Source organism: Euphorbia lathyris, chromosome 4 (genome assembly GCF_963576675.1).
Source record: "Euphorbia lathyris chromosome 4, ddEupLath1.1, whole genome shotgun sequence".
In the NCBI taxonomy this organism is placed as follows: Eukaryota; Viridiplantae; Streptophyta; class Magnoliopsida; order Malpighiales; family Euphorbiaceae; genus Euphorbia; species Euphorbia lathyris.
The window spans coordinates 18,596,676-18,622,111 of record NC_088913.1 but is presented as its reverse complement, the minus strand read 5'-3'; the positions used below and the strand labels follow the sequence as shown (position 1 = coordinate 18,622,111).

At 37.5% G+C, this 25,436-nt stretch overlaps 1 long non-coding RNA gene across 1 annotated transcript; it reads right to left on the bottom strand.

Moving 5' to 3' along the window:
- Nucleotides 1-12,220: 12,220 nt before the first annotated feature.
- LOC136227485 (uncharacterized) lies at nucleotides 12,221-19,332 on the bottom strand. Its single transcript, XR_010688095.1, has 2 exons — nucleotides 18,881-19,332; nucleotides 12,221-14,231 (listed from the first exon to the last, which is right to left on the bottom strand). It is a non-coding gene; the product is annotated as an uncharacterized lncRNA (long non-coding RNA).
- Between the last annotated feature and the right edge of the window lie 6,104 nt (nucleotides 19,333-25,436).

The following is a 25,436-nucleotide window of genomic DNA, read 5'->3' as shown; positions in this document are numbered from 1 at the left end:
TTTTGCTGTTTGGGCTAAACTTTGAAGACTTTCTTTTGAGCCTCAGATAACCGGTAGAGTGGTTTGGGGGCTGGTTGAACTGGATCGGGTTCAGATGGTTAACGGTTATAAAAATAAAAAATTGGAAGAATTTACTTAATTATCAAAAAATAATATTTTTATTCCTAAAATATTAAATATACGAATAATTTATTAAAAGGATAAGGTATAAAAATATTCTAATGTTGACTGTCGGAACTCAAAGATAAGTTGGGTCAATTTGAGTCATCATTATTAAATATAGATATTATGTTTTTTATTTCAGGGGTGAGTATAATCTGATTCGGTCTAAAAACTGAACCAAATTTTGATGATTTTAGGAACCAAATCGAACCAAAATTTAATTCAGTTCGGTCCAAAATGAACTGAACCAACTCGATTGGATTCAGTTTGGTTCAAATTAGAACCAATCAGTACTTCATTCGGTTTATTTTTTCAACTTTCAATTCATATACTACCTGCCGTCTTTCATTAAAAGTCTCCTTCTATTTATATATAACTAGTCGAAGATCCACACATTACGCGGATCATATAACATATTTAACTATTTTGATAATTGGTTATTTATTAGTATATTATAATTTTTGTAATTTTTATTATTATATTTTTAATAAAAATGTTTGGATTATTATAAAAAAAACATTATTTTTTGACACTATTTTTAATATAATATATAAAAATTACAAGTCAACAAAATAAATATGTAATAACATAAATATATTTATAACAATAAAACAACAATAAAATACATATATTTTAAATTTTGAAAAATTTATAATACGCATCATGTGTATTCATATAAACGAATACTAATGTCAATACGCTTGAATTAACTATATATCAACTGAGCAAGAATGCAGTCGCAGTCCTATAAAACTCAAGATCAAATGAACAACAATTATGATTTTTATTTGGAGAAGTATCAAATCCATGAACATAAAAATTAAAACAAATCATTATAATTTGATTCTAAAAGCAATATCTTTTTAAAATAAAGGTAGGGACGATGTGGATCAAGGCAATAGGCATCCCGACTAGGTAGGCACCCCCACGAGCTTAACCCACAAAACTAAAATGAATAAATAAATCAAAAAATGTACATATGGGGGAAAGAGAAAAGAACTAAGAAAACCGAAGGTGAGCAACGTCACATAAATCATAAAAAACAAAGGCATTATAGAACGGAGGGCAAGTATGCCATCAACGAATTTCATCAGCGGAAACCCCAAACCGAGCCAGGTTCACCACAAACATAGAGTCAGCTTTAACCCATATCTTCGTCTAACCTTTCTCTCAAGCGATGTCAATGGCAAACATTACGGCCCGAAGTTACGCGATGTGAGCTGACACCAAAGGAATAGGAAAAGCGAAACAGCCTCCTACCAAACCTCTACTTGTTCTGGAAATTCCACTAGCTCTGGCAACCCCATGAAAGCCTAAACCTGAGCCATTAGTGTTAACCTTTAACCAGCCGGTAGGAGGTGGAATCCAACGTACCTTGGTTATGCTCGGAGCGGGAGGAGGGCATCCGGCCAAGAATAGACGTTGCAGAGTTGAGGCGTCCATGCTATTACCGCAGTAACCCCGATTGCAACTGTCCATCTCACGTGTTAGGTTTACAAAGAAGACAAGTAGATCTTTGGATTGAAATGAGCTGGGAGTCGAAAACCGCCAGATGACGGGATCACTAGATAATCCAGAGTCAGTTCAGAATTACCGATTTCCAAAGTCTCAAAACCTCAGTGTGACCCTGAAACTGCATCAAATTGTTAAAGAAAACATTGAAATTACCTATTTTGTCAATCATAGTGGAGAAGAGGTAGCTGATGTGCCTAACAGCGTCGGACCGCTAAGCTCACTAAGGGATAAGTGTACCCCGTCGTTATCAAGTAATAAAATCTGGACAAGTCCATGTATCGAATCCACAGGATTTATTCCTACAAGTACCAAGCTACTCAGTCTCAGGTGTTATCTAGGCTTTGGGGGGTTTGAGATTGATTTTGGACTAAGTTAACCTACTCCTAATTAAATTAATCTACTCCTAGCTAAGTTATTCTACTCCTAAGTGATCCTTTACTAATGTAATTGCCCGAAGGGACATGGGATGATACGATAATAATGAAGATAGATTATTTAGATCACTGATTTAAAACCAAATCTAAGTCACTTATGTCCGAGGTGATTAACCCTACTTATCCTTCTGAGGTACCTAGTTTGTGATTCCCTTGTAAGGCCAAAACTAGCTCTAAGGCTCAGCAATTTGAGCTTAATCATCTATAAGGTCGTCAATCCTATAGGCACTGACTATGTCAGATTCAGCTCGCAATATGTGCCAACTTAATATTTGGATTATTGAATGAGTTAAACCAATCAGACAAAGCATAAGACAAAGATACAAGCAATAAATCAATTGAAGAAAACAAAACTATAATATTATTAAAGATGGAAAGTATTGTCACAAAGATACAATGAGCCTAGGATTCATAACATGTATCAGAGCCTAAATAGAATATAAAAGAGAAGAAAAATCCCTTTCAGGGAACATGTCTACCAATGCAGGCGTCTTCCTATGACTTAAGGATGGAGCTTGAACAATCCTCGATGAACGGAGCTTCGGAGGTTCTTTAATATAGGTTGAAGGAGATGGAGGAGGTGGAAGGGATTCTTCAAGAGAAAGGTTAGGGTTTTTACAATTAATGAAGGATATCTACAAATTGAAACTAAGAGTTCTATTTATAGTTGCGGTTCGGACCCTCATTCTGACCTAATTCGTTTCCTTTTGCAGGTGGAAAGACGTGGGGTCAATCGTGGCATCGTGGAGGTCAGCTCATCGAGCTGGGCAAGCCAGCTCGGCGTGAGCTAGCCTCTAGAGGCCAGTTTTCGACGAGCGATATGCCCAGATGCCCTGCGTGACTGTTGGGTGTTCCTGCAATGCTATTTTCGCCGGAACTCGTTCCTATTTTGACCTGCACACGCACGTAAACTCCAAACAACATTAGTTCTGAGGCTAAATTGACCCACCAATCGCTTTTTTTGAGTAATACTTCGTTTGGTGCGATTTTTGGTGGATCAATTAGCCATAAAAGATAATCAAAAGTTAACGTACATGCTAGTTTGGCCATATTTGCCTAAAAATGATCAGAAAACGAGTCTAAACCACAAAAGTAAATCAAACAAATACAAATTCTAACTAACACTCACAAATGCATATAAATGCGAGAATTGCTCGCTTATTAGGAAAAAGTAAACTAAAAACTGTAACCCAAAGATAGGGGTTTTTGACCCCTATCAGCAGCCGATGTAGTTCCATAGAGCAGTGGTGAAGTCGCAATGCACAAATAAATGGTCCATAGTCTCCATGTGAGATTGACATATTAAATGTGGACTCTAGTAAGTGTACCGGGTCAGTTGTAGTTGGATAAAGCCAAGTGTCATTTCCACAGGGATTGAATTTTGAGCCTTAGAATAGTTACCTTAAAAGCTAGAATAAATAATTTGAAGTGGGTTTAGTGAACATGCATACACAAACGGAAATAGGCACTATGCCATTTTCCCTTTCACATGACACAAGATACATGACAGACATTTGTTTTTGTATTGTCTGATTGTTTTTCGTGACAGTATATTTAAATTTTATCATCTAAAAAGCGTAAATGTAAATCAACTCAATTCACATGTGGCCTTTCGATGACACAACTCTGTCATCTAAAGAAAGCGCGCGTTTAAGTCAAAATTTACTTAATCATCAGATGACCTTTGTTATAAATGACTATCATTGTATGCGGAAAACAAAAAAACGGCAATGAAATTTTCACTTACGCGGCCAACAAAAACTAATATCAAATTTAAGATGCTCAATATGTTTGACTAAAATTTTAGCTCATATATAAATCCATCTCTCATTCCAAATCCCTAACTAGGTTTCGCGCAGCTCGTCCACATCTCTCTCACCCCTCACTTTGGCTATCTCAGGTCGGTTGCTTTCTACATGCAAATCACTAGATCGAAACAAGGTAATGGTAAGCCATATTTACTTCATTCCTGGATGTATTAGAGTTTCATCGTTCCTTACTATATCTTTTCCTCATCTGATTTACTCTTATGTATGTTGATTTCAGCATTTGGAAAGGATATCTATTAATTTTCAGACCTATCATTGAAAAGGTTAGATATCTAATCTTTATCTTTGTTAACCTAGGGCAATATATACTTCGTGATGCTATTATGGGTGATGCTGACATGGGTAGATATTGCTCTTTTTATTTGCAAATATTATTAACATTAGAGATTATGAACTCATCTGATTCATTTTTATTTGAAACTAATATTTACAGGGATAGTAAGAGTGCTTAAGTATATAGGACGGCTGATGGAAGAGATGGTTTCATGCCTACAACATATGAGAAGATTTCTTTAACTTATTGAGTACATATATTGTTATATTGGTTGCAGGTATCACTACGCCAAAACCCTCTTCAGACGACGGTTAAAAACCGTCATCCCGCGAGATATAAATCTGTCACGGGGCTCGCTGCCGTCTATTGCACCTTCAGACGATGGTCAGGTTCTGTCATGTTTCGTCATCACACATGACATTAACCTATTTTCTTACTGTCATCTTTCGCTTGCTACGATACAACTTATTTATTACTGTCGTCACCTTTAAAGTCATCACATGACATTCTGACAATTAAAACCGCCAGGTTAGCGTGCGGGAAATTGACATATTTAATTTGAGATAATAGTTCGTATAATAATTTCTGCCGTTATAGCCTGTTTAGATGGCACAGGTCTTAATCAACCATGTCAAAGGAGTTTTTTTTCATATGACAGAAACATTTTTTTAATGTCTTTTTATTGCTGTTTAGATGACATTTTAAAAAATTAAAATGTCGCTTTATGCCTTCTTCTTCGTTTGAATTTCTGGTTTTTATACCTGAATAGAGAAACATTCTAAAATATGAAGATTAAATTCTGTATATCAATGGTTTTAATTTTATTGGAGACCAATACTCATAATATGTTTACATTTGTGCCTCACGCCAATCCATATCTTGAAAAACCAATACATTTATGAATTAAAACACAAAAAATAACCAATCTTCCATAAGTCAATCATATCTTGGAGTAATAATTAGGCCTATAATCCCAAAGGTCTTGGTATCTGCAAAAGCCAAGCAAGCCATTAATATATTACACACATCCCTAAACTCAGTAGTAATTACGTGAGGCTTCCCCTTTCGCGGCCTTTCACTTACCACAATGATATCATATCACTATAAATATATGCATCATAATTCAGAATCATACCTTCAAAAACCATAAAACTTACCCTGTAACAATGGATCCCCTTGTTGAAATTCCATAAGAGATAATCGTTGACTTGGAGAAATTGTACATGGAGAACCCAGAGTGGCTTCTGGCCATAGATGGTACGTAATGTCAATCCATAGTTGTTATGTACTCTTCCTGGTTTCTTCTGTGTATTTCTAATGTCTCTTCTTGGATGATAATGTACATGTCCTCTCAATGGTAACTTCTTCACATGGTCGATCAGGATGAAAGGCCCCCAATACACCCCATATGGAAGGGGTGTATTTGAAATCAGAATTAGATACCCTCCGGATTTCCCAAACAGACCAACAGTAATATTAACTCAGATCAGTAAGATATAATCACCTACATGAAACATACACTAATAAATCTCTCCTCTTATTCTCAGTTTTGCTTCCGGAATAGGATATATCATCCTAACGTGGCTCCTCAGGGGTTGATTCAACTTCCCCGTATCCTTAATAACCATCGCTTTTCCACTGCCACGGTATAATGCAACCATTTATCTATTTCATTTGATAAACATACAACATCATATTTTTGTTCTAATTATTCTATGCATTTTGTAGTGTCTATGGCACCTATATGATCTACTTCTACAGCACCCATATCCTGGGCAAGAAGCAGTTGTTGAGCAATACCGCAGCAACAGAGAAGAGTATGAGGGGATCACCCGGATATGGACTGGTGAGTATGCAAAGTGGATATGAGGGTGTCCAAATCTCCTAAACTATCTTGAGTGAGGGAAAGTAGGATCGAAAGGTAATGCGAGATCCAAATGTGGCTCTCATTCCAATTCGAAATTTCATTTCTCCACTCAAAATAGTTAAGGAGAGTTGGACCTTTAATTCCCCCCCTTTTGTAATATAACGTAGAGCTTTGTGCTCCTAAACTGACCCTTTTTCTCCTTCCACTTGGGTTGTACTCGTTGTACTCTTAACTTGGTAATGAGGGTTATGATGTTGTCACCACAAGGGACTCTGTTTGTGCTGAATATGAAGGGTGTTCAAATCTCCTAAGCTGTCTTGGCTAAGTGAAAGGAGAATAACGTAGAGCTTTGCTATTCAGTTTGTATGTATGTGCAAGTAGACTAAACTGACCCTTTTACAATGCTCCTTCCACTTGGGTTGTACTCGTGGTACTCTGAACTTGGTAATGAGGTTTATGATGCTGTCAAAATAAGGGACTCTATTTGTGATGAATGCATCATAAACTTATCACTATGTTCAATGTTGTTGTTACGATATCAAACCGAGTGGAAAGGAACATAGTAAGAGTATGGCCAATGCACATACATAACCCTTTATGTAGAGCTTGTTATTCAGTTCGTATGTATATGTATATTAATCTATCTAATCAAAATATATCTTATCATTTGCAAGCCATATAAGTACATGCAATTAGCCTAAATTTACCCTTTAATACATGCTTCATAAACGAATTGCATTCAGAATCCTTATTTATCATCATATGTCATGTTCAAATAAAAAAAGAGTATGGTGATATCTTATCATTTGCAAGCCATATCAGTACAAGCATAGGTGTAAGAGTAGTGCCAATCATAATGAACATTCAAAGCTTTAGAGTATGCCTAATCAGCCACATGCTAAATGACCCTTTTACAATGTTCCTCTAATACTTGATGCATGATTAATAAGCTACATGCCCAAATGAACAATCGTACACATACTCATTGATGCGCCCTCACCTAACTCGAGATGAGAACTCACTAAGGGATAAGTGTACCCCGTCGTTATCAAGTAATAAATTTCTGGTTTAAGTCCAGGTTATCGTCCACAGGATTTATTTCTGCAAGTATCAAGCTACTCGATCTCGGATGTTATCTAGGCTTAGGGGGTTTTGAGTTTGGTTTGCTAATTAATCTACTCCTAGGTTGAATTATGCTAATCCTAGCTAAGTTATCTAATTCTAACTAAATTATTCTAAGCCTAACTAAGTTACTCTACCCCTAATTGATCTTTCATTAATGAAACTATTCGAAGGAACATGGTATAAACGATAATAATAAAGATAGATCATCAAGTCTATTGAATAAAGACCTAATCTAAGTCACTTGTATTCAAGGAGATTAACCCTACTTACCCTCCTGAGGTTCCTAGCGCGTGATTCCCTAAGGCCGAAACTAGGTCTAAGGCTCAGTAAATTGGCGCTTAATCAACTAAGAGGTTGTCAATCTCCTAGGCTCTGACTAGGTCAGATTCAGCTCGGAATATGTGCCTACTAGATTTTGGGGCTTTTGAATGAGTTAAACCAATTGAATAAAGCGTAAGACAAGAATTAGACAATAAACATAGAACAAAACAAGAGCTAAATTATTATTAAAGGCGAAGGTAATTGTCACAAGATACAATAAGTCAAGTTCGGCAACTGTATCAAAGAGTACAAACATGGAAAGATAAAAGGAGATACAAAAATCCCTTTCAGGGAACCTGTTTACTCTGCAGCCGGCGACTTGATCTTAAGGACGGACCTTGATAATTCCTCGGTAGAAAGCTTTGAAGGAGCTTCAATGGAGTTTGAGGAAGGTGGAGAAGATGAAGAGGAATTACAAGGGGAAAGCTAAAATAATTTACAAAAACGAAAGATATCTAATTTACATTGGAAAAACTCTATTTATAGACGCGGCTCGGGCCCTTTTCTTGACCTATTTTCGCGTCCTAGTTGGTGTAGGAAGACGTGGGGCCGAACGTGGCTTCGTGGGGGCGGAATTGGTCTTTTTGACCAATTCCCGCAGGGCTGCTCACCGAGCAGGGAAGGCTGCTCGGCGAGCAGGGCTGCTCGCGCCGAGCAGCCCCCTGCTCGCCGAGCAGGCGCCTGGTGGCCTGCTCGGCGAGCAGGCTCCTGGCGCCCTGCTCGGCGAGCAGGCCTTTGGCGGCCTGCTCGGCGAGCAGAAATGGCCCGTGGGGCCCTGCTCGCCGAGCGTTTTCGCCCGAAGCGTGCTCGATTCATGCCGAGTGACTTCTATGCCCTTTTTCGTCCGAACTTACACCTGCACACGCATAAAAACTCCAGAAAACATTAGTCCAAAAGCCAAATTGATCCGTCAATCGCCTATTTTGAGCAAACGCTTCGTTTGGTGCGACTTTTGACGGACCAATTAGCTTCAAAAGATAACGGAATTCTACTATGCATGCTATTTCGGCCGTATTTGCCTAAATTGATCATAAAACGAGCCTAAATGACGAAAAGTAAATAGAACGTTTCCAATTCCTAACTAACTCACACAAAAGCATTTAAATGCGAGAATTGCTCGCTTATTAACCAAATAACTCTAAAACCCGTCCTAAAACCGTACCCAAAGATAGGGGTTTTTGACCCCTATCAAACCTCCTCGCACTTAAAACTTTACTTGTCCCCAAGTAAACTAAAAACTAAACCCGCCATCACAAGCAAGCTAGAAAACCTCCCGGTTTGACTAGGTGCTTGACACAACTTCGAGCATCTGTAATTACATGCATTCGGAAATACAAAGTAGAGACACGATATCCAAAAGCCGCATTTCAATTATCATGGGTCATAGTTTTAAGCAAATGGACACATGTTCAATTAAACGGGTTTAAGGGGATCGCTAAGTAAAACACCTCACCATAGGTAGTTCACTCATTCACACAATTTTGGTGGCTAAAGTGTTTACTCTCGGCTTATGTTCTTGCTTAGGATTACGTTGATTTTGCACGTTCATCCGAGTTCCTCTACTATGCTATATGACTCCGATGATATCAAAAACAGCCTCTAATTGGGGTTGTAATGTGGTTAGAGGGTTAAAGGTACAACAAGGGTTAAAAGTTCTAGCGCTACAAAAACAAAGTTAAAATGGCTTTAGCAAATACGAAGTGACTGAGCTTTTTATTCATCCCTTATTATTATTTTTTTTCTTTTGGGATGTTTTCTTGAGACGTTTTTTATTTTTAGGAACTGGGGAATGAAGTTTTTCCCCTTTTGTTCGTCTCTTTTCTTTTTCTGTTTCTGTTTTTCTCTTTTTCTTTTTGGGGTAGTGATGCTCATTCACTTCTTAGCCTTTTGGCTTGCTACTGAAATGCCATAAACAAAGGTAAAGCGCTAGAGGAAAGCAAAGGCTCAATTTCGAGCTTTGCAAAAACAAAGGTTAAATAGCGAACCAAGTTGTGGTTTGCAAAAACGGGTTAGAACGAAAGAAAAATCTACAAACTACAAAAATGTCGGCTCAAATGGGCTTCCTAGAGTGGATGAAAAAGAAAAAATAAGGTAAAGAAAAGGATTAATTCTAATGAGGCTGATTCATCGTTTATCATCTCAAATCATTGCATGTAGGTTCAACACAGTATTAGGTGCAAAATCTGTAATCTTCCACAAGTCAAAGCATTCACATAAAAATGTCAAGAAAAAGAGCTTTTTGATGTTCGCTCTTAGGCTCAAATTCAGCTCACAATTCTTTGGGTTTCAATTTTGTGTTTACTAGTTTTTCCCAAACTCAAGTTTAATATCACATGCCTTCAATTCTTAAGTTATCTACCTAAGTAATGATTTTAGCATTTCTTCAAAAGTAGGGTCTAAATGCAAACTGTAGCTCATGCTTTTACAGATACAAGAGTTGTGTCCTACGCCTAAACTAGTTGTCATGCAATTTTAGATTCGGTTCTCAGCCCTCAAAGACAAATAACGAAGTTTAGATTCGAAGGAGGTTCACGGTTTTAGGTCCTAAAACATGCAAAACATAAATAAAACCCGAAAACATTTAAACTAAACTAGACACGACGCAACAAAAATTTAAAAATTATACAAATTTTTGTAAGTTTGTTTACCCCTCCTCCTCGCACTTAAATCATGCAATAAGTTCCAACATTGCATATAAAGCAATAAAACACATGTGAAAGAAGTTAGGGTGGAGAAGACAACTTACTAACCAAAGTTAAAAACAGAAATCTATAATTGAATTAAAAAGAAAAACAAACCTAGAAAAAGTTTAATCCAAACTTGGGTTGCCTCCCAAGAAGCGCTACTTTATAGTCAGTTAGCTCGACATGGAGTTCCTTCCTAGGTGTAAGCTTCTACTCGCGTTAGGAACTCGAACTCCTTGAGAAATAACCCGTACCTACAAAATGGATTAAGAGCCTCTAATAAGTTTAATGAAAGCAGGAGGTCGAATTTAAACATATTATGAAAAAATTTGGTTTGCTCCCTTTTGGATTCTCTTGGTAGGTCGAAGAGAATGAAAACTTCTGAGCATGAAGCAAACCTAAACTTTTCTAATTTTTGAGGAAAAGGTAGTTGAGATACACAAGTTTTGATTTGATCTTTTATCTCTATCACATGATTTAGAATTTCAGATTTTGAACCGGGGTTGCTTACCGCTTCCGGTTCCTCACTTACCTCGAGTGATGCATGTGATAGTGGACTTGGTTCTACCTTTTTTTCATTCCTCAACGAGATGGTTTGAGCTGATTCCCTTTGTGGGATTTCTATGTTTTCCTTTATGCCTGGGAGAGCTTCTCGGGATTGCTCTTGCATCTCATGGTTTATTTGAGCCAATTGGTTGCTCAAGTCCTTGCAAACCTCCTCGTTGATTGTAAGTCGGGCTGATATTCCTTTCAAAAGGGACAACACCTCATCTCGTGAGCTAGAGGGTTGTGGAGGAACTTGGCTTGCTTGTTTGTAAGGGAACATTCCCAATTCGTTTTCCCTGTGCTTATTAACAAACCTATTTGGAGGCCTCAACATGTTAGAATTCCCGTAGGACAGATTTGAGTGTTGAGGTCTCCTCCAATCACTATCATAAAAGCTGTAAGAATTGGGGTTAGAATTATACCTTTGGTGATTACCCACAAAACTTACACTTTCATTGGTGTTGAGGCTCAGTTTCGCCATCAGGATATCCATTTTCTTATTTAACTCGGCCATGGAGGGATTTGGAGCCTCATTCTCCAGGGCATGAATGTATTGTCTTGATGGGATAGTAAACTCTTGAGCTTGCCACTCGACTCTTTCTTGCCAATTCATTGATCAGAGAATGCTGAGAAAAAGTAAAGTTCTAGCACAAAAGTTGATAAGCCAGTTTTTACAGCTATGAAAACAAAATTTTAATAAGTATAAAAGAGTATATAGAATTATATATAAACAAGTATAAATGATATAGACAAAGAATATTCACAAACGAATGCCTAAACTAACAAGTCGACCTTTGGTTCGATATTGCAGAAGAAATAAATCCACGGCAACGGCGCCAAAAACTTGATGCGCCCTCACCTAACTCGAGATGAGAACTCACTAAGGGATAAGTGTACCCCGTCGTTATCAAGTAATAAATTTCTGGTTTAAGTCCAGGTTATCGTCCACAGGATTTATTTCTGCAAGTATCAAGCTACTCGATCTCGGATGTTATCTAGGCTTAGGGGGTTTTGAGTTTGGTTTGTTAATTAATCTACTCCTAGGTTGAATTATGTTAATCCTAGCTAAGTTATCTAATTCTAACTAAATTATTCTAAGCCTAACTAAGTTACTCTACCCCTAATTGATCTTTCATTAATGAAACTATTCGAAGGAACATGGTATGAACGATAATAATAAAGATAGATTATCAAGTCTATTGAATAAAGACCTAATCTAAGTCACTTATATTCAAGGCGATTAACCCTACTTAGCCTCCTGAGGTTCCTAGCGCGTGATTCCCTAAGGCCGAAACTAGGTCTAAGGCTCAGTAAATTGGCGCTTAATCAACTAAGAGGTTGTCAATCTCCTAGGCTCTGACTAGGTCAGATTCAGCTCGCAATATGTGCCTACTAGATTTTGGGGCTTTTGAATGAGTTAAACCAATTGAATAAAGCGTAAGACAAGAATTAGACAATAAACATAGAACAAAACAAGAGCTAAATTATTATTAAAGGCGAAGGTAATTGTCACAAGATACAATAAGTCAAGTTCGGCAACTGTATCAAAGAGTACAAACATGGAAAGATAAAAGGAGATACAAAAATCCCTTTCAGGGAACCTGTTTACTCTGCAGCCGGCAACTTGATCTTAAGGACGGACCTTGATAATTCCTCGGTAGAAAGCTTTGAAGGAGCTTCAATGGAGTTTGAGGAAGGTGGAGAAGATGAAGAGGAATTACAAGGGGAAAGCTAAAATAATTTACAAAAACGAAAGATATCTAATTTACATTGGAAAAACTCTATTTATAGACGCGGCTCGGGCCCTTTTCTTGACCTATTTTCGTGTCCTAGTTGGTGTAGGAAGACGTGGGGCCGAACGTGGCTTCGTGGGGGCGGAATTGGTCTTTTTGACCAATTCCCGCAGGGCTGCTCGCCGAGCAGGGAAGGCTGCTCGGCGAGCAGGGCTGCTCGCGCCGAGCAGCCCCCTGCTCGCCGAGCAGGCGCCTGGTGGCCTGCTCGGTGAGCAGGCGCCTGGCGCCCTGCTCGGCGAGCAAGCCTCCAGGGGCCTACTCGGCGAGCAGAAATGGCCCGTGGGGCCCTGCTCGCCAAGCGTTTTCGCCCGAAGCGTGCTCGATTCATGCTGAGTGACTTCTATGCCCTTTTTCGTCCGAACTTACACCTGCACACGCATAAAAACTCCAGAAAACATTAGTCCAAAAGCCAAATTGATCCGTCAATCGCCTATTTTGAGCAAACGCTTCGTTTGGTGCGACTTTTGACGGACCAATTAGCTTCAAAAGATAACGGAATTCTACTATGCATGCTATTTCGGCCGTATTTGCCTAAATTGATCATAAAACGAGCCTAAACGACGAAAAGTAAATAGAACGTTTCCAATTCCTAACTAACTCACACAAAAGCATTTAAATGCGAGAATTGCTCGCTTATTAACCAAATAACTCTAAAACCCGTCCTAAAACCGTACCCAAAGATAGGGGTTTTTGACCTCTATCACTCATACAGAACCTCAAACATAAACATCAACATAACATCAAAGATAAACATGTTTCATACCCATACACATATTCAATCACTTGTAGGAGTATTACAAGCATAGGTGTAAGAGTAGTGCCAATCACAATGAACATTCAAAGCCTTAGAGTATGCCTAATTAGCCACATGCTCAATGATCCTTTTACAATGTTCCTCTAATACTTGATGCATGATCAATAAGCTACATGCCCAAATGAACAATCGTACACATACTCATACAGAACCTCAAACATAAACATCAACAGAACATCAAACATAAACATGTTTCATACATATACATATACTCAATCACTTGTAGCAGTATAACTCATAGGTGTAAGAGTAGTGCCAATCACAATGAACATTCAAAGCTTTAGAGTGTGCCTAATCAGCCACATGCTCAATGACCCTTTTACAATGTTCCTCTAATACTTGATGCATGATTAATAAGCTATATGCGCAAATGAACAATCGTACACATACTCATACAGAACCTCAAACATAAACATCAACAGAACATCAAACATAAACATGTTTCATACACATACACATACTCAATCACTTGTAGCAGTATAACTCATAGGTGTAAGAGTAGTGCCAATCACAATGAACATTCAAAGATTAGAGTATGCCTAATCAGTTATATCTAACCAATCAGTTCATACCAATCATTTCATCATCACCCACAACATCATACATATATATAATCGTTCAGTTCAAACCCACATAACAATATATATACTAAATCAGGCTAGTTTCCTAAATCAATGAGTTCTAGGTTCCAAAACAGTACATCAAACATACACAATCACTTTTAAAGGCATGACCAATCAGTTCAAACCAACATAACATTAATATATATTCAGTAAGTTAAGGAAATCTTCCCGTATGCTAAAGGCATGAACCGATTGACAATCTCTTCAGTCAGCCTTCCCATGTACTGAAGCATTCTTACTATCCCTGCAAATATTGTGTTCAAATAAAAAGGAATCAGATGAGTTCATACCATCTAAAATAGCAGGCACTGTCTTGCCCTAGATTAAAAAAGATAAAGACCCAAGCTTTACAGCAGTGAATCTAAATACAATAAAATCAGTGTAGCTAAGCGAGAGATCTAAACCTTTCAACGATATGTCTGAAAATCACAAGATCCTTATACCAGCTATTGAAATCGACATACACAAAAGTAAATCGGATGAGGAAAAGATAGAGCAAGGAACAATGATACTCTAATACATCTAGGAACGAAGAAAATATGGCTTACCAGTAATGTTTAAAGCTCACACAGTGATTGCATGTTCAAATCAACTATGGAGATAGAGAGGGATGAGAGGGATGAAGCTTGCATAACCTAAACTGGGGTTTGGGATTGAGAGAGGGTTTATATATCAGCTGAAATTTCAGTCAAATGATATAGAGTGCCTAAAATTTGGTATGGTCGCGTAAGTGAAATTTCATTTGCCGCTTTTTTATTTTCGGCATACAATGACATTCATTTATTAGAAGTGTCATTTGTTGAGCGCATCAAATTTAACGAAAACGCGCGTTTTGTATGGATGACAGGACTCTGTAATCGTAATATCATCTGAGAATCGAGCGCATTTTTTATTTCGCCTTCAGATGACATTCAGTTAAAATACTGTCACAAACAATATTAAGACGACACGAAAACAAATGTCTGTCATGTATCTTGTGTCATGTGAAAGGGAAAATGACATAGTGTATGATGTTGTTGTATGCCTTAGTCAGACATGAGTATGTGATAAAGGGTTGTGTATAGCAATTTCCATGAACTAAATTCATTTGTATACAACAGTCAGACATGAGTATGTGATAAAGAAGGGTTGCGTATATGTATTTCTATGAAGCTTGCATGTATGAAGTATAGTCACCACAATGAAGCATAATCATATGGTCAACTAAATCTCCTTCACTATGTATTGTGTCACTTGGCTTGTTAGGCTTATGGAAAAGCATTCAATATGGTGATGAAGTTATATGATTCTAACACCACAAGTTTATGACTAAGCTTGTGGTGACAGTATCATACACTTTATCATCGTGCTCACTTTTCATGAACTGTACAATCCAAATGGTAGGTACATAGTAAAGGAGATTCAAGTTTATGGTTGGTGTTCTATTAAGGAAGCTAGAATTGACTATGAGTATTGTATGAAGCATGATCCTACTTTTATACATATGAGTTATATTGTGATTGGTCATACTCTTATACCTCTTATACTATATATATGCTCTTATACCTACGAGTTATATTGTGATTGGCCATACTCTTATGCTATGAATGTTCATTGAGTGAAATAATGATGCATGAACTGATATCAATATGTGTATGAACCTGCTTAGTGCTACTTGTCTATACCTTAATCAGTGAAGTATAATGATATAGTCATCTGATTCTATCAGTTGTCTACTTGATATATATCATGTTCTGTGTCACTTGAATATACATATGTCTGCTTGAACATGTTTGAAGCATGTAGCTGTTTGGTTGAGTATTGTGATTGGCCATACTCTTATGCTATGAATGTTCATTGAGTGAAATAATGATGCAAGGACTGATATTAGCATGTGTATGAACCTACTTAGTGCTACTTGTATATACCTTAATCATTGAAGTATATGTTGGGGTTTAATGTCCTATAGACAATTGTTGTAGGATATAAACTATTTGTAAATGAATTGTTCATTATCATTTGTTTTATAAGATATAGTAAATTAAACTATATAAAGGCATTGATCTTTTATCAGAACTAATTAAGTCAAATAAAAGAAATCTCAAGTTTATTTAAGTGATCATAAAGTGTTCATACAAGCATGAAATAAGACTATACTTTATAATAAGTCAATAAACTTAAAATCAACCCAAGTTAAGTAATATGTTAAAGGGGTTGACATATTACTGTTGAGACTTGCATGTAACAGTGTTTTCTGTCGAGACAGAGAGCTGATCTCACAAGCTTTAGATATGGAGATATCTAGACAGTGACATGGATCCGGTGAATGAGTTTATTAGGATTGGGACCCGAGTTGAGATAACAGTATGGATAGATTTATCTAAGTGTCAACTATTCATCTTATTGGTATTAGTAGGTATAAGTAATCTTCAGACTCAAAGAATCATTAATTATCGATTCTGGATTATGGAGTGTGATGCTTTGATTCTGTGCGAGCATGATCCGCTATAGGGGAGGCCCTGGGGTGTGTGAGAGCAAGGTTGGGTATCGTATAAAGTAATTGCAGGATAGTTAATGATAGATTGAGCATTCGTCACTCCTAATAAGTAGGAGATATATCCAAAGGACCGATTGTGGTGAATTGACTAAAATCCTTGCAAGGTGATAGAGTTAAGAGTAGAAATTGAGATTTCACTTAACGCATCTTTTAGAGTTAATTCCACCTGGACAAGTATAATAGACTCTTCATTATATGTAACATGGCATGTTCCATGCTTATAAGAATTTTCTGAAGGATATAATTGATGAAGGATCGAATTATACTAGACCTAATACGTAAAGGTTGTCACACCCAACCCTAGACGACCTCAATCGGCATCGAGCGAAAAATCACAATCAACACCTAAGAGTCTCCAAATTATCCAAATATCATAAATTTCAAACTTTTCAAGTATTCCTCTTAGATATATTATAAATCGAATTCATATATCTACTACATTCAAGTCCCAAAATATAACCCAATACAATCAAATTTCCAAATGAAAGACAAATGTCCTAACTAAAGACAAAGTCAATGACTTGATACTTCAACCTTGTTTATCAACTTGTAACTTCTTCTATATCTTGCTCTTTCTCGCCTAAAACATTAAAACATAACATGAGACAAAAATCCCAGTAAGTAATTATCAACTACATAAAATACTTATACTCAAAATAACTATATAGATATATTTTAATTTCCAAAATACATCATATAAAATTCATATTCTTAAAAATGAATATTTTATGGATTAAACCATAATAAAATACTCAAATAATACTCTTCACTAAAAATGCAATTTAAAATATCATAAGCTTGATATAAATATTATTTTTCAAATATCACACATTGTAAAACTGTATTAAAATATTTAATACCAAAACTTGTGTTCAAAAAAACCGTAAATCAATAAATACTTTATAAATCGTATATGAGTAAATACTTCATAAACCATATATCAATAAATACTTCATAAATCGTATATCAATAATTACATCATAAACCGTATATCCACAAATACTTCACAAACTGTATCCATCCGAGAGATAATTCCCGTATGTATCAATCCCCACAATATAATAGAAGCAAGATATCTCATAATTTTGTCTAACCCGCATGGTCTTACTCAACACTTCTTTGCCATACCCGATAGGTCTTTCAACTGTGTACACAGACCGTATCTCTCACTAAATACGGACTTTAACTAAAGTCACCTTTCCGGATTACTCTTGATGGATACTAAAAATATTTTAATTTCATAATGTAACTTTGTAACCCCCGTCCCGGGCCACGTTGAAAATACACAAAAACCCAATCAATTATCATAATTGAGTACAAAGAACAACATATTCAAATAATGTCTCCTTGTTCATTATTGCCTATCAAAAATCAATATTCAAAAGGTTCAATAACCAATAAAACAATTTAATCGATCAATAAAAATTCACTCAATCTAAACAAAATAATCCAGTTCAACAATATATTAAATCATAATAAATGCTCATAAAATTTCTAATGGGAATAAGACGCTTGTGCTGGCTAGCCTGAATGTAGAGTAAACCTGAAAATCTAGCAAGTAGGAGAATCTTTGAACCTAGCCTAAAAATGTCAACGTGGCAAGGGGTGAGCTGCCTACTCAATAAGAATAATTACCTACGTTTATATATATATATATATATATATATATATATATATATATATATAATTTCATGCATCTTAACATTTAATTAATCAAACAATTAACAATCAATCAAGAATACAATATAAACATATAATCTCGTATATGACTCGATTTACTTCAAACAATAAAATTATAATTTATTATCTTTATTTTTAAGGGTCCAGCTAGACCTAAGTGAAATATACTCAATGGTCTCATGGTTAACAATATTCCAACGTAGGCGTACATTATACGTACCCTTTCAACCTCATAATAATTATCTCAATAATATAGTACTGCTATCGCCCCTAGTTTCAAGACACAGTACAAGCTCAATAACACCCTACCCAGGTGCCTGTGATCACAGTATCAACAAACCTCCAAACCATTGAATATACCCACCCAAACTAGCTATTTATGTTTTGTTCTAACTCAAACATAAACCAATACAATTTCATAATTCTTAATCTGCTGAACTCATATACATTCTCATTATATAAGGGTATAATTTCTCAGCTAATTAGACAACATTTGAATCTCCAATCTCAAATCACCATATATATATATAAATCAAGTACCAAATTAAATGATAATTAAATACTCAACATTCATTCAACATACATTTAATTATCAACATCTCAATAGGCACCCACATAAATATATATATATATATATATATATATATATATATATAAACATAGGCAATTGAGTTTACCTCTCATCCCAGAATGCTAATCAAATTATTCGGGTTCTAATTGACCCATTACTGGCTTCCCTGAGTTTCGCCGGAGTGCGGTGGTCGGCCACCGGAAGTTCGCCGGAGACGCCGGAATCGCGAACCGAGACTACCATAGGATAGCTAACAATCAGGGGAGTCCAAAAGTACACCCCTTTCACTACGAAAACCGTCTAAAAAGTCGAGATCTAACGCTTTTTCGATGAAAATACCCGCTCCGGTCACCACATTTTTTTGTCAGAAAAATATCAATAGTGGTCTTAAAACCTTCCTCACGAAACAATGAATTTAATGGTGAAATTTTTATTTCGAGAAGTGGCCGGAATATGAAGTTATGAAGAAATATAGGTTTGGAAGAAAAAGAAAATCGAGGGTTTCAGAAGAAGGAGAAACGTTGATGCTGTCCAGTTGCTCCCAAAAACAATATCTCACCTACTAATAATAATAATAATAATAAATATTAATATTAATAACTGATATAATTTGTAGAAATATTTGATTGAGTCCAATAGTTATAATTTTAATAATTTATTTTTAATACAATAATGATAACTTAACTATAGTTTTATTTTACAAAATACACTCTATAAAATTACGGATGTTACAAACTTAAAATCAGAAATATATGATATATAACTCATAAATCAACATCATAAAATTTCTTAAGTACCTTTCTCAATTCCATCCTTCAAAATATTAATTCTTATACAAGTATTTATCAAATATACTCAAATTCACCAAAATAAATTAAAAAAAAACATAAATAATATATACACACATATGTATATATACCTTTGTGTATAAATTAATTTCAGTAAGACTTAATATACATTTCTTTGTTTATATTCTTCAAAATATCAAATCTTATAAAAACTATTGATGAAATATACTAGAGTTCATCAACCCAAAACCCAAATCATGTATACATAAATATATATTATAGGTTGAAATTGGCATGTAAATACATATATAATTACTTCAACTTAACTGTAAACTCATGTTAAAAACTAAATCATAAAAACTCCAATTAATCAAATGCATGGAAAAAATCACCACAAAAATTTAAATTTCTGGAAAATTTAGAGGTATATATACATATATATACATAAAAACTCAAAATGGTAGTTGATAGTTACTTACTTTAGCAATAATTGAGAAAATAAGCACATTAAGCCTCAAATCTGTCCTTTTAATCAGTCTAGCTCGAACCCATCATAGAAATCTCCAAATCAAAATCACACCGACCACAATATGTATTAGGATGTCTAGAACCTACTATAAAAAATCGGCTCAATCGGACCACCCAAACTCTAGATATCAAGGAATCATTGTAGCTGAGTATGTTTAAGAATTTGAAGGAGATTAGAAGATGGAGAATGATGAAAATATTAAAATGGGTATTTGATTTTTACTCCTTTGATATCCGAAATACAATAATGGGAAATTATGATTTATGTTCCCAATAAAGAAAATATCTCTTTTAGTCCCTCTAAACTTTAACTTCTTTTAAAACTGACCCTAAACTTTTAATTTTACACTTAAAATATGAAATTAGTCTCCAAGCAATATCTATAATACTCAATTTTTTTTTGGTAGAAACAGGAAAGAAAACAAACCAACACCGAGATAAAAGCTAACCTGGGATCAGCCTAGGAAAGCTAACCCCAACTTTGTCCTCTAAAAGGAGAGAAGAAAGATAGATAGGAGGATCAGAAAGGGTGGAAACACCTAACATCCCCTCGTGCCCAGCCGCCGCCAAGCGATCCGCAATTCGATTTTGTTCTCTGTAGATGTGGCTGAACTCTAAGGACTCAAAGGAGGAGCCAAGACTTCTTATTGCTTTGATAAGGTTCTGGCTACTAAGACAAAAAGCATGATTATTAGAGATCATACTAATAGCCTCCATATTATCAGACTCCACAGCAAGCCTTTTAATACCCAGCTTTTTGGCAAGCTTGACTCCAGAAAGAATACCCCAAAGTTCCACTGAAAATGATGAGCCCAAACCCAGGTTATGGGTGAATCCAGACAACCAGGCACCTCCCGCATCCCTGAGCACGCCTCCAGCCGCGATCTTTCCATTGTTGAGACAGGAGCCATCCATGTTCAACTTAACCACCCCATCCTTCGGCCTACACCACCCAACGAGTTGAACCTCTTTATTCTGGGTAGAATTGGCAAGAGGGTCCCCTTTGAAGCTCCCCGTAATGGTAAGGAGCTTTTTAGAGAAGAACTCGGGTAAGTTCTGAATAAAAACAGTCTTCTCACCAAAGATCTCCTCGTTTCTCCACTTCCAAAGGTGGTGGCAATCTATAATACTCAATTAACTCATCAATCAATCAATAACTATAATATAACCTAATATTAGGGTATAATAACTAAAATTAAGGACACGGATGTGACAAAGGTAAACGTCGGTATTCGACCTGGCTTCTTATCGCACTCGGGGAATGTCTAAGGTTCTGCTAGTAACAGCTCTCGAAGTCATTCCGTTATATATAAGTTGAAATTAATCAGGTTAAATTAATTCCAATAAATATATACGGCTAGCAGTGGTAAGAACCTATTGGGTCGCATATGGGATTTGGAATCGGAGGACGGAACAGTAATTAAGAGAAAGAAAGTATATGGGCCGAAATTTGTGAATATTAGGGATAAGATAATTAATTGATAATTATATTTAGATTATAATTATAATTAAATTATCTGATTATGGGATAATATTAATTAGAAGGTTTAATGTGATTATATCTCTAAATAATTAAATCTCTAATACAAATAAATATCTAATTAGGATTATGAGTATTATTTTTATTTATATTAAGATATAAATAAAGATAATGATATATTTATTTATCTAATTAGTAATCCTATTCGGAAAAAGGATTCTAATTAATTAATTAAATCCCTAACATAAATAAATATCTAATTATATTAGGATTATCATTTATTTATTTATATTAAGATATCGAGCCCGCTAACGGGCGCCCCGTGGCGCTAGATAAGCAATATATTTGATGACTTGCTGGATCCGCTTTGATATTCTTTGCCGGAGTTACCTGCAAAACAAAACTGGAGACAGGATCTCCGGGAAAACTCTCCGACGATCAAGTCAGTTTTTGTAAGAATGAGTCTATAATTTAGCAATAGCTTTGTGGGAAAAAATGTGAACGTACCTCCCCCCTTATTCTTAAGGCCTTTTATAGGTGTTTTTTGGGTAACCGCCGAGGGCGGTTACTCCTTAGTGGGCCACGTTCTGAGGGCGGTTACCCCTTTTTAGGCCATGTCCCTTTCGTGGCTTTCATGGCAACGAACGTGGTTCTGAGTGGGAGTCTTGACGCTCCGTTTAGGAATTCGGGGCGGTTTACTCGCTGCGCCCGCTTCCTTCATTCGGGTCCCGTCCAATCTTAGCCCATGGGGCTTTAATATGGGCTGGGCTTGCGAAATGAATATAACCCGTTTTGGGCTTCGCGGGTTATCACATGCCTCCCCCTTGGTCTAGCAAGAGCCCTTTTAGGGTCTTTTTATAGGGGACGCTTCGTCTTTGTCCGATTATTTCAAAGTTTTGAATTTGTGCATTCCCCCTCTTTCGTTTTCTCCGGCGTCGACCTTTTAATTCCGTTACTTCTTTTCCGGCGCTGACCTCTTAATCCCGTCACTTCACTGTGTTGTCTTTTTCATGTAAGTTTTTCTTTTCACATTTGTTCCTTGTTCGGCTTTTTGCTTCTATTTTCCTTTTATCGATCATGTCAGACCTCGACTTCGCACCGTTTGACGACGATTATGTCCGCGAGGTCTCTAACGAGGTCGAAGAGATGGTTGAGGAAGCTTCAACCAGCTCTCCTGGGTGTAATTCTCATCCCGCCGACTTCCTTCATCTGGCAAATACAACCGACGAGGGTTTAGGTTTTGACCCCAAAAAGTTGATTCCGCCACCTGTCCCAACCCCTCGTTTGTTACCAAAGAAGGACAGGTCGGGAAGTCTTGCGGGAGCATTATCCCTGGCTCCGAGGTCTCGAGACTATCATTCCTGGGGAGGATAGGGGACCGGGCGATTTCCCAAAGGGGTACTTCACTATTTTCGTGGCCCAGATTATCTACGGCTTCACTTATCCGCTGGCGGATGAGATTGCTTCCGTCCTAGGCGGTTACGGAATCGCGCCCGGGCAATTGCATCCTAACGGCTGGGCCGATTTGACTCTGGACAAATTCTTGGCGGATTGTTTGGAGGTTCCCTTTTCGCCCAAAATCTTCTCCAAGCTCCACCATTTCAAAAGCTCGGCGGGGTATTTCACTTTCATCCGCCAGAGCGGATACTATGGTTTTGACGAGAAGCTGAACAAGATCCGCGAGTGGGATCGATCTTACTTTTTTTATCAAGTTTAATGAGGAAAACCTGAACTTCCTTCGTTGCTGGAGGCGACCCAACGTAAAGAGTTTGAACTTCGGGTATCCCAGCAAGGAAGAATCCGCCGTTATCAAGTTCCTGAAGAGCACTCCTCCTTTTGTATGGACATACGATCAGGCCTTTCATATGCTAAGGAGCCGAGTAGCGATTGCGTACCGCGAGGGGGATCGCGTTGTCTATATTCCTTATCGCGTTTTTGTGCAAGGTACTTTTTATTTCCAAGTTGATGGTTTCTTTTAACCCTTTGCAGGGGTGATCCTTTATCTCAAATCGCTGCAGATCGGGAGGCTAAAGCCCTGGCGAGAAGAAAGAAGCGGATGACGGAAACCGCTTCCGTTGTAGGGGCGGATCCTTCTGGAGGGACGATTCCTTCTATTGGGGCGGCTTCCCCGGTTAGGGCTTCCGCTTCACAGGGTCCCGCTTCTGCCTCCGAGGATCTTCCTTTAACCAGGAAGCGGAAGATAAGTGCGGATATAGAGTCTTCTCGTTCTAAAAAGAAGAACACTTCTGTGTCCCTTACTGTTGGCGGCGCACCTGTATCCGCCTCGTCTAAAGGAAAGAGCAGTACCCTCATTCACGAGGTATCTTGATCTACTCCCTCTCGTATTGCTACTTTTTCCTCATGAGCTATTTGCCGTTCTCTTGATATTTTTCTTTATGCTTTTGCAGCCAATCCCCGATATTAGCGGATGGTGGACTAGGACTTTCGGCCTGGCCGTGAACTTCTCTTGCAAGGATATTGTATCTTCCATATGCAATGTCCTCGGGCGACTTCCCTCTGCCTCCCGTGTGCGCGAGCAAGTACCGCTCCCTACTGCTGTGGAAGGGATCGAGAAGCGTTATGTAGAGGTATATTATTGCTTTGTCCTTCGCTTTCAAATATCTTGTGTTCATTGTAACCGCATATTTCTATTCGCCCATTTTTATTTGTGAGACGTGTTATATGCAGATTATCAATTTCGCTGAGGGCATTCTCCGAAGGGATGCAGAGCGAGCCAAGGAGTTGGAAAGTCTTGGTACGGAATTGGCGACTCAGAAGTCGCTTTATGATGATGTCCAAGGGAAGGTGAAGGTCCTAGAGGGCATCTGTCAGAAGGCCATGGGCGAGAAGGAGGAGGCCCTTAAATCCCTTCAGGCCAAGTCCGATGAACTGCAAAAAGCCCTCGACGACCTAGCTGCTTTCAAGGAGGCCCAAAAAAAGAGGGTTGAGGAGATTTTGGCTGAAGATGGCGCCCGCATCTACTGGTATGGGGAGCGGATTCATGTCGCTTATGAGCACGGGCATCAGGGTCTAGTACTTAACCGCCCCAAAGTTCCCATCCCTGAAAATGATTTAACTGGGGAGTGGGATAAGCTGGAAGCCGAGGATGCTGATATGGATGAGGTACTCTTCTTAGATTGGAAGAGTCTTCAGGATCCTCCGATTAGCTGCGAGATCCCTATTCAGCCCGTGGAAGGAGAGGCACCCCAAGCCGTTTCTCAACTTGTGCAAGAGGTACCTCTCGCCGAAGAGGTTACTGAAGCGGTTACCGATTCAAGGGTTGAGGATTCGCTTGAAGTAGATCCTCCTACCGGAGGAGATGAGGGAGTCGCCGCAGTCCAGGAGGGCATTAGGGGCGAAGGAGAGGAAGCTGTAGCATAGCTTAACTTATATTTGGACTTTTGTATGTAAAAACCATGTAACAAACCGCTCTGATATATATATTTTCTTTCGGTTGTTGCTTTTCATATGTGTGTGATTGTCACTTTTTTGCCCTTTATATGTGCCCTTTGTCCTTTTGCCGACTCCATATTTGTGTTTCTTCATAGCTAGGGTGGCCAGACCCTTTTTGCAATTTTGAGTACTCGTTTATTCGCTTAATTTTATGCCTTAACTTATGATTCTTCTTTCGAAAATAATCATAAGTTTTGATCATAAGGTTTTGCGAGTGATGCGTAATCATGCATCCGCCTTTCTTTAACAAGCAACACATTTATGTGTTTTTGATTTTAACCCTAAGGTTTTTTGCGAGTGATGCGTAATCAAGCATCCGCCTTTCTTTAACAGGCAACACATTTATGTGTTTTTGATTTTAACCCTAAGGTTTTTTGCGAGTGATGCGTAATCATGCATCTGCCTTTCTTTAA